General features: G+C 44.0%; 1 long non-coding RNA gene across 1 annotated transcript; it reads right to left on the bottom strand.

Moving 5' to 3' along the window:
* Nucleotides 1–677: 677 nt before the first annotated feature.
* Nucleotides 678–6,372, bottom strand: LOC109306285. The gene is made up of 3 exons (XR_002099927.1): nucleotides 6,363–6,372; nucleotides 1,709–1,711; nucleotides 678–752 (listed from the first exon to the last, which is right to left on the bottom strand). It is a non-coding gene; the product is annotated as an uncharacterized LOC109306285 (long non-coding RNA).
* Nucleotides 6,373–10,645: the final 4,273 nt, after the last annotated feature.

The following is a 10,645-nucleotide window of genomic DNA, read 5'->3' on the forward strand; positions in this document are numbered from 1 at the left end:
CCTGACCAACCACTTTGGCTGCTGCTGCCTTCACACAAGCTCCTCTAACACAGGCTGCAGCGGCAGTACAGGCTCTCTGCAGAGTTGCCATTCTGATGCTTTCTCTCCAGAAGCAGCCACAGGGTGTTCTTTCACTGGATTAGTCTAAGGATGATAGTGTATGAGCTTCTTTCTTATGCTGTATGTGATGTTAGTGCGATGATGAGCCACCTGAGACTGGCACATTTTTGTTTCCAAAAGGGAAATACATGAAATACACTTTAATTTTACACCCAGGGGCCCATTTCCTGGGCCCATTACAGCTACTTCCACTTTGCACCTAAATTCTAACTGAAAACCAAGGCAAATAATAGAAATTTAAAATTGGGGTCAATAGTGAAATTACTGGTTGCAGGTAATCCCTGAGAGTTTTGCTTACAATTGACCTTGCTGTCTGCTCCTACAGTTTGTATCATGTATGAAAGTGTTTCTCTGACATACTCAGGCAATCCACCTGGTATCTGATGCCCCCTAGTGGTCAGACCTCCTGCTCACTCTCTTTCCTGCCAGGACTTGATTTTTAGGGTCTTTTAATTGGGGAGGCAGCCTCCAGAAACCGGGGTAGCCTTTTCCTGGGTGCTTTTCCTCATTGTTCTCAGAAGTCCTTCTCTTTCCCCAAACCTCTGATGTCCTCTGCCCCAAATTCTATAGGGTGGGTTTCCCCTTTAAGACAACCCCAGTTGTGCCTCAGAGGCAATAATCATGACCTCCAGCTACCTCCACAGTCAAGCCTATGGAGCAGATGCCAGTCAGTGTTACTTGGCCTTCACTCCATACTTGTTCCCTCAAGCCTCAAGCCTTTATTGGAGCTTCCACCTCCCTGGCTTCAGTCTCTTTTCTCTAGGTAGGCCTCCTAATCCAAGGTCCACTGTCCTGGACCTCACCTTCTGGGTCCCAGTCCCATCTCACACTCATGTGTTTTGGACCTCCAACCCTTGTCTCATGCTCTGGGCCCCTGGTCCCTGTCTTATGTAATGGCTCTTAGGTTTCCCAACCCTGGTATGACTGCTTGCTTGCTGCTCTGCCCCTGGGGTCCCTGACCCTTACTAGGAGCTCTTTATTGGGTGTCTCTTTGGCACCCTTGTGGCCTCCAAACCACCCCCGTAGTCACAACCTAGTCATAAACAACATAAAGAAAACAATAAGCAAACTGCTTCCACAAAAGTTCTCACCTGCCCTGAATCAATACCCTACCACAAGATATATTTCCCCATTAGCTGTCTCAGTCTCACTCTCATGGGTAGTTGGATGTCTATGGTCCTGCTTCCTGCAGCCAACTTCCCTGGGGAGCTCCTCTCCCTGCAGCATGCACAGTCTGATCAACCACTTTGGTTCAACCGCTTTGGGTTTATATGTCCTGATGCCCCCCACACCTTCCTATCATGTGGCTCCTCAGCCACACATAGGAGTTTCCTCTTTATTTAAGGGCCATTTGTGGTATGTGGGGTGTAGGGAGGCTGTGGGCATGTCTGGGGGTTTTGTGGATGTGTGGATAGGTGTGTGGGGTGATGGAGCATGTGAGTGTATCTATGGATATATAGGGTGTGAGTGAGTACGGGGTGTGTGAGGGAGTGTGGGTCTGGGGTCTATGTGTACGGCAGTGCGAGGGGGGTGTGGATGCATGTGTATGGTGGGGTGTGCTTGTGGGACTAGCCCTATGAACACCCACACCCTGTGAATCCCTCACCACACACACACATGCACACACTCTGTGCCTGCCTCACTACACACACACACGTACACTCTTCTCTCTCTGTCTTTCTCTCTCTCTCCCTCTCTCTCTCCTTCCCTCATTGATCTCTCTGTCTCTCTTTTCCCCTCCCTCATTGCACAGACACAAACACAGACAAACACTGTTTCTCATTCCCACATTATACAGATACCCCTCCCCCCACTCATGCTTCTGGTCCTGGGGTGCCGGAGTGGCCTTGTGCTCCCTGTGCTGCAATCCAGCAATACATCCAGGGGCCACATGGTGCTGGAGTAGGTGTGCAGGGAAGCAGGGAAAGCAGTGCAGCCAGAGGCTTCCAGTTGGGGCGTGGCAGGGATATGAGAGGGCTGGGAGTAGAGTGGGGTGGGGGGTGGGCCAGGCTTTGTGCTGGGTCCTGCCAGCTTCCCCTGGATCCTACTGCCCCTGGCTCCTGTCATCTTTGACAGGCAGTCAGGAGCAGATAAATATTAATTTTCTAAACTTTTTAGGTGCCCCATAGGCTGAATAGAATGGCCTGGCAGGCCAGATGTTGCCCATAGGCCATATTTTGCCCATCTCTGGCCAAGAGCATGATGGAGTGAGTGAAAGCTCTGCTGGCTGTAGTAGGGGTGGTCACCATGGAGTTGGCAGGTGATGGGGATGTGTGTCCCATCCAGGGCCCTAATGCATTGGGGGAATCCAAGGACCTGGAACCCTACCACCACTACCAAGGGGTTGTACAAATAGAGCATGGTGTCCCCCAGCACATCCTGGAGGGTGATACACACCTCTAGGATGGCTTCTCTGGTGGAGACCTTGGCTGTGCCAAGGAGGTGGCCCACGTAGCAGAGGCTGGCATGGCCAGCTTCATCAGGGCGATGGCCAGCTGGGTGTCTGTGGGGGTGGGCTGCCACATGGTGGTGTCCTGCTGCTCCAGGTATGGATCAAACTGCTCCAGGAGGTCCAGAAAGGTGTCCCGGGTCATGTGGAACACCTCCAGCCACTGCTTGTTGTCCCAGATGGTCTGGACAATGTGCAGCCACCAGTCCTGGCTGGCCTGGCAGGCCCAGAGGCAGCATGGCTGGAAGTCCAGGAAGATATGGACAGCTCCAGTGGTGGCAGGCTAGCTGGTGCAGGACCCCAGGAAGCAGGAGTAGTTTGCTGTCATTAGCAGCAAATCTGTTTCTACTTCCCTGCATGTGTAGATGCCTGCCCGGGGGCATTTACTTGCAAGTAGTTTACTCATGAATAAACGGCTCCTGCATCAAATGCACCTGTAGACACACCCACATAGGTTGGCATGGGAAGCAAAAGCAACCCCCTCCCCACCAAATATCTGACAACATTTTGATCTATCCACTCATTATTGTCTACTAAACACAACTGTTGTGTACTGAACACAATTACCATGTACTAAACACAACGTATTGTGATGCCAATTCAGTGGAGAGCTGCTACTAGTGATAATCTAAGGTGTGAATCATTATTCCAATATGCCTAGTGTTATAGCATTCCTGCTACCTATGTTTAAACATGTTGGTTTTAGTTTACTTGGATTGCTTTAATTGTGTAGCAGAGCATGCCAAGCCAAGCCTTTTAGCTGGGAAGAATGCTTTATAAGTAGACTTTCATAGTTTCATAGTTTCTAGGGTCAGAAGGGACCTGAGCAGATCATCTAGTCCAATTTATAAGAACAATAATCTCATAAAGTATTCTGCCCATTTGCTTTCTGAAATATTGTGTTTTACAGGAGCCAGAGCATAAGTAGTAATCCCTACTGAACAGAAAATCAACTGAAGTGAGAGTTGTCCATACACGTAAGCAAAAGTTTGTTCACTGTCATGTTTCTATGGAAATTAGAATGGATTGGTTGGCAAGTCATATGGAAACAATGAAAACTTAATACTGATAGGAGCACTACTGATTTACAACACAGTTGTTTCTAAATTAAATACACTAAAATTGAGGCAATTTTGCTTAAGAATACTGCCAAAAGACTCCTCTTGTTGAAGACTGTTGCAAGGAACAAATGGATTCCTGATTCAAGGAGCAGCTGGTATATGTTAAATAGATCACCTGCATAGGTTGCAATTACTCCTGATATACATGAGAAATACAGAGTCAAACAGGGTGGAAACAGATGTCACCTGATGTTGCATTAAAAATATTAATGGCAGCACAAATTGCGAGTAAAATAGAGTCTTTGTCATGCCATAATAGTGGCTGTGACAAAAGGTAGTATAAATAGTGCTGTTCTATTGTAGTGAACATCTATTTTCTCTGTGGTAAGAGAGTGCGGGCAACCCAGAGCTGCCTGCACTCAGCCACCTCATGAAGCACGAAAGCACATGAAGCAGGTGACCCCTTGAGGGGCCTGATTCTGCACACCCCAGGAACTCCCATGAAATATCAGGTCCCTCAAGCCCTGGGCATCTGCCCAGCTTTTCCCACTTCCCCACTTCCTCAGGGTACCCCTCTGTAAGTGGGGAAAGTGGGGGTTCCCCACTTTCAGAGATCTGCTCTGGGATCTCCAGAAGTGTGTCTCCATAACCTAGTAAACTCCACATATGTCCCCATGGGGATGTACAGGACCCAGGGAATGCTAGGTGCCCTGTGTCTCCACTCCAGGACTTGTGAAGTCCCATGCTTACTAACTGGAACCTGTGCCAGGTCCTGCACTGACCTACACGTCACAAGGAGGCCAATGTAGGTCCCAGCAAGGAGGCATAGGGAATTTCCAGATCCATGTGCTTCCATGCCAGGACTCATGATGACCTTCCTTTATGTGATGCATGGGTTGGCAAGGGACCTGGCATAGAGGCACAGAGAACTGGGGATTCTCAGGTTCTGCCCTGCCCTGTTGCTCTGGTTCCATTTCATGCTTCATGTGGAGGCATGTGTCAAGTGTAGGTCCTGGTGTGAAGGCAAGTGGTGTCCAGGATTCCCAAGGTCTCATGCCCACCCTGTGCTTCTGTGCTGCCCCATGTTGGGACCTGCTCCAACCTGTACATTCATGTGAGGCATGGGTCAGGGTGGGTTCTGGTGCGGGTCCCAGGAAGAAAGCTCATGGCAGAACAGGACCTGAGGAATCCCCAGGCAAGGGGAACATGTTGCTCATTTACATATCAGGCCCCTGTCCAATGCAAAACAACAGGCACCATGCAGTTTGCTGAATAAAGCTAATCACCTGTGGCAGGACCCATCCTGCTATAGCTGATCTGTTTGGTTTGGTAACGTCTGTTCTTACCCACAGAGACCACCTTTCACTTAGCAACTGAGCTCTGGTACAATAAAAGAGGCACCTTCACACCTGATTGCACTGGTTGTGTAACAGACAATAGGTTTTTGTGAGAGCAAGGTAGGGAGAAAGAGGCAATGATGTGCAATATTAAGACACTTTGACTGCATTCACACATGTAGGCACGTGCGGTTTGTGACATGATAAACCTCTTTGTAGCACCACAAACCACAAGTGTTGCATGTTAAACCATGTACTACACTGCAAATTTGCAGTGTGGGGGCAAAATTTACTACCAGGATATCCCACTGGGCTGCCTACTCTCTGATCTCCACACATTGCACAGTCCCCACAATGAGGCATACTGTGGCCCACCCAGCCACAAATTTGCACCACAACTATGTGGGCAAACGCATGCTGCTACTCATCAGAACGCAGCCTTCAAGATTAACGTTAATACAGTGCCATGAATATGTAAAGCACTAGATCAGTGGTTCTCAAGCAGGGTGTCAGGTCACCCTGAGGTTTCACAATCCTTTGAAAGCTGCTATGAGGTTTGAGGAGATAAGCAAGATGTGAGGAGGTAAGCTGAAAGTCAAACCGATAAGCCACGCTCCGGCTTGTCCATGCCTGGAAGGTCCAACGCCACTACAGCCCAGCACCTGTGTAAGGAGGTAATACATGAATTAGCTTTTGAAATTGGTTGCCATTTAATTCACAGAAATTATTAGGGGCTGCCTCAAGTCCAGTGAGAGGTGCCTTAAGTCCAAAAAGGTTGAGAATCACTACACTAAATAAAAGTTAAATAGAATTAGTTTAAGGTCATACCAACAGCATGTGGTTTGAGGTCTTGAAGTCATACCTCACATTTGGTCCTTGTTTTGGCAAAACCCACACTAACTTTTGTGGGAATTCATTTAATAAAGACCTTGTAAACTGCCTATTACTACTACCGGAAGGAGCAAATTAAAACCTGATTGAAAGAAATATATTTGTACATAATGCATAATTAAACTGTGGATCTTATAGCTTCAGGAGATCTTTGAGACCCAAAATTAAGCTTGATTAAAAGAATGATTGGAAATGCATATGAGTAGTAGCATGAATATGCACAATGTATATAAATCTGTATACAAAATCTGTATAATGATGTTACTCCTTCCTCCTCACAGGGTTATTGTGAGAATGAATCCATTTATATTAGCAATCTCTAGATGGAGGAGCCAAAGAAATGCAAAGCTTCAGTTGTGCACCCTAATGATGAGTTACAGGGTGTGAGTTACTTTCTTCTGGACAAGCTGATCCTCTTGCATGCTAGAAAGTTTAGACCCCCAGGTGAATAAGTTGTGATACTGCCACTTACAACTGTGGCTGTACGTCTGGGCTTACTCCTACCCCATCAACATCTGGGTAACTTTAAAGCCTGTAGAGGCTGCCAAGGAATGTGCTGAGCTGCTGTGCCTACCCATCTCACCAGTACTGTGCTTTTGGAGCAATGAATTATCCCACAGTGGAGGAAATGTTGCAGCTGCTTCCCATTGCCACATTTTCTTCCTCCTACCTCTTACCTGGCAGATTTTTGGCTTCTAGCACACTCTGACTAGGTTTCTACCAACAGAAGCTCAAACTGAGGCTGACTCATCTGTTCTGCTACTGAAGAATGCAGCTTTGTTAGTGAAGACAAGAAAAGAGACACAGTTAGGAATTACTACACAGATCAGTATAGCCCAGCAGACATAACCAGTGTCTACCCATAACAGACATAGGTAATAAGCTTTGAAAAAACCAAGGCACTTATCACTTCAGACAACTCACTGAAAGGCTTCTTCAAGGTCTCTTGTTATAATAGCTGTCAGCTCTAAATGTTCTTCTGCTTTCTGAAGTTTACCGAAAAAAGTGAAACATGATAAATCTTCTAAAGCAGGGGCAATCAAGTTCTAGCCCATCAGCTGAATCCAGTCCATTGAGCCATATCATCTGGTCCATGGGATTCCCCATAGGTCTGAAATTTTGGCTGTAAGGGTGTGGTAACAGTGGCTTCAATAGTAACAATGGTTGTGGTTTCTGGAGCCATGGCAACTAGTGCTTGTCATACCAGCAAATTTCCAGACCCATGGGGAGAACCATGGGCTAAATAATGCAACTCTGCACACCAGAGGAGGCCCATAGACCAGTATGACATGTTGGATCGGGCCCACAAACTACCCTGTATCACTCATACAGCCTGGAGGGCTGCATGAATTGCGCACCACTATTCTAAAGCATGCACATTTTCTTAATTATTCAATCTAGCAAATCTCATTTCATAAAGTTAGGAAGTAACATGAAGGCTTTAACATTTATAAACAATAAACAACATGAAGCCTTAGATCTGTTGCTAGTAGTTTAGCTCCAACATATTATCTTCCTCCTACTCCCTATCGATACCTTTTCCCCCAGTGCATAGAATTCAAAGCAGAAGGGGCTATTAAATCAGCTAGCCGGACTTCCTGCATAACTCAGGTAACAGATTTCACTCGGTTCCTCTGGTAATGATTCCAATAACTAAAGGGTTAGTTTGAAAGCGTCGAGTTTCAGGCTTAGTTTGAAAGTTTAGTGGAGGAAAATAATTTACCCATTCTTTTGGGAATGTGTTTTGGGGATTAATCACTTTTTCTATCAAAAATAGTTGTCTTATATTCAATTAGATTTTGTTCAGTTTGAGCTGGTTCCTTGTTATGCCTTTCTTTGTGAAGAGCTTAGTGTCTTGTATTTTCTTCCCTTGAAGATTCTTATTCACTATAATCAGATCCTTATTCACTCTTGATGGTTTTTTTTTTCTGATAAGTAAAGAAGAGTGAGCTCCTTAAGTAACTTGTTTGCTTTAAGGTATGTTTTTTCTAGATCTTGAATCATTTTGTTTGTCTTTTCCTTACCTATATCTTTGGAAAGAGCCTTAATTCCTCCTCAGTCTATCTTGAAAAATTTATCTTTCTAAAGAGCAACACATCATTTCCTTAAGAGCTGTTGGTACATTTTTTACTCACATTGGGCATGTCTACATGTGCTTTTACACATGTCTAAATTTAATGTGCATTAGCCTAATGCACATTAAGGTGGTTTAGGCACATGTCTACCTGTGCACCCACTAAGGCACATTAATGCAGGTGTGCAGACTGCCTTGGGACTAAAGTTAGTCACAAGTCAATGGATACACACTGCATTAATGTGCACTAGAATGTCTATACATTCACTAATGTGACTTAGATATTTGCACATAAATTTGATACCTGCTTTATGTAGGTATCAAATTTAGGCTCAAATAGCCTAAGATCACCATTTTCAGGATGCATTAGGGACATATACATGTAGACGCATGCCCTTAATGTGCCTTAAATTGGGCTAATGCGGATTAAATTCTCACATGTAGACACGCCCACTGTTATATGGCAAACACAAGATAAATGTCTAAAATAAGCGCGCGCGCGCACACACACACACACACACACACACACCCAGCCACTGGGCCAAATCATCAGCTAGCATAAATCAGAACTTCATTAGTGCCACATAGTATTATAGCTGAGTATTCTAGTTGAGAATCTGACTACAGGGGGAAATGTCTATATTGATGCAAAAACTGGTTGTTAATAAGATTGTTGTAATTTATTTTTACCGCAGGTCTGTGTAATTTAGCCCACAGTTTTTCTGAATTTCTAGACATACCACTGTGATTGAAAAAGGCTTAGAAACTATGAAAACATAGGCTTTTGAGTTGATATTTTGTTAAATGAGATGTTCAGGCTAATTAAAGGCATGCTGACAGATTTTTGTTTTCTGTCACCAAAAGCTAGTTTAGTGACAAAGACACCCACCTCTGCCATGGAACACCCAAATGAGTTTATACAAACTCTAAAAGACAGTTATTATAGCTTTTGTCTTACTTCAACTTTCAATACTTTTTTCTTTTGAACTATATTTCAGAAAATAAGCATTGGTTATGGGAATTTATACTTTGCTTAGAATATCTGATGATAAGAATCCTTAATTGCAAGCTGCAAATGTACTAGAAAGCTAGGAATCAAGAATCAAACTATCAACAAGAACATGCTGAGTATCCCTTATTTAATATGAATATAAGTTTGGAAGATCAACTAGTTTACTGGTTACATTCCCTTGTTAATCATAATGAACCCACTATCAGAAAATACTCTACCAGGGGTGCTGCAGCAGTTGAAATGGAGCAAGCTCAGCCTATTACTACACATGATCCTTCTTATAGCTAATTTGTTTGCGGCATGTAATCTGAGAGAATTAGTTCATAACCATGTGAAATGGAGTATAATGAAAATATTCCATTACCAGGCAAATTCTTGCTGGTAATTATCCAACATTTTTAAACTAAGAAACATAAGTGCAAGACGCACAATTCATTTAGTTTAATAGGGAGGCAAAACCTTTACTAAACAATTCTTAAAAATAGTTGATTAAGATAAAAGTCTAAACCTCTTATCTAGGCCTTTGTTGGAAAAAGCAAAGCATCGTGGGAATTTGGTTGACTACTTGGCATAGAATTATATAGCATTAACTTAATGGGAACACAAGATAAAATAAATACCCATATACCAACAAGTGGCTCATCAATAAAAAAACACCTTGTACAAGGTATTACTGTAGTAACAACATGGTTTTTATCTCAGGAAAAAAAGGTTTGTATTATTGTTATGTTCTAGAAAAAGGCCTAATTTAGAAGAATGCAAGGATATTCCATTTAGGAACTAAGGGAAACACTGAGCTGTGTTATCAAAGTCAATTATATCATCAAGTATGGGACCCTCTTCCACACATTCAAACATGAAAGTAAAGTCTCCTATAGGCACTCTAATTTTGTAATTTCTTAACATTATTTTAAAAAATGTTTTTAAAAAGTTTTATCTTTTGTTTTCCTGGCATAAATCTTGGTTACCTTTTAATGCTCATAAAAATCAGGCTTGTTTTGATATGTAAATATGTTTTAACTTGTATAATAACTTTCCATTATTCCTATTAGGTAAGCAGTCATAGAATCATAGGGCTGGAAGGAACCCTGACGGATCATTGGGTCCAGCCCCCTGCATGAGCAGGAAAGACATCTGGGGTCAGGTGACCCCAGCAAGATGACCGTCTAGTCTTCTCTTGAAGACTTCTGGGGTAGATGATTGCACTACCTCTGGGGGGAGCTTGTTCCATAATCTGGATACCCTAGCTGTGAGGAAATTTTTCCTAATGTTCAGCCTGAAACTATCTTCCAGGAGTTTGCGGCCATTGTTTCTAGTTTTCCCCCAGGGTGCCCTGGTGAACAGTTTTTCACTGAGCCCCTGATGTACGCCTCTGATACAGTGGTAAGCCACCATCAAGTCCCCTTTCAGTCTTCTTTTCTTTAGGCTGAAGAATCTGGGATCCCTCAGCCTCTCCTTGTATGGCTTGCCATGCAAGTCCCTGATCATGCAGGTGGCCCTTCTCTGGACCCTCTCGAGCTTTAGCACGTCCTTGTTGAACTGCGGTGCCCAGAACTGGATGCAGTACTCAAGCTGTTGACTAAACCAGGAGAATCACTTCTTTGGTTTTACTGGAGATGCATTGATTGATGCATGCCAGAGTTTTATTGGCCCTAGAGGTTACTGCATTGCTGGCTCATATTCATGCTGGGGTCTATTGTT

Source organism: Crocodylus porosus, unplaced genomic scaffold (genome assembly GCF_001723895.1).
Source record: "Crocodylus porosus isolate Cpor-Errol unplaced genomic scaffold, CroPor_comp1, whole genome shotgun sequence".
NCBI classification, from domain to species: domain Eukaryota; kingdom Metazoa; phylum Chordata; order Crocodylia; family Crocodylidae; genus Crocodylus; species Crocodylus porosus.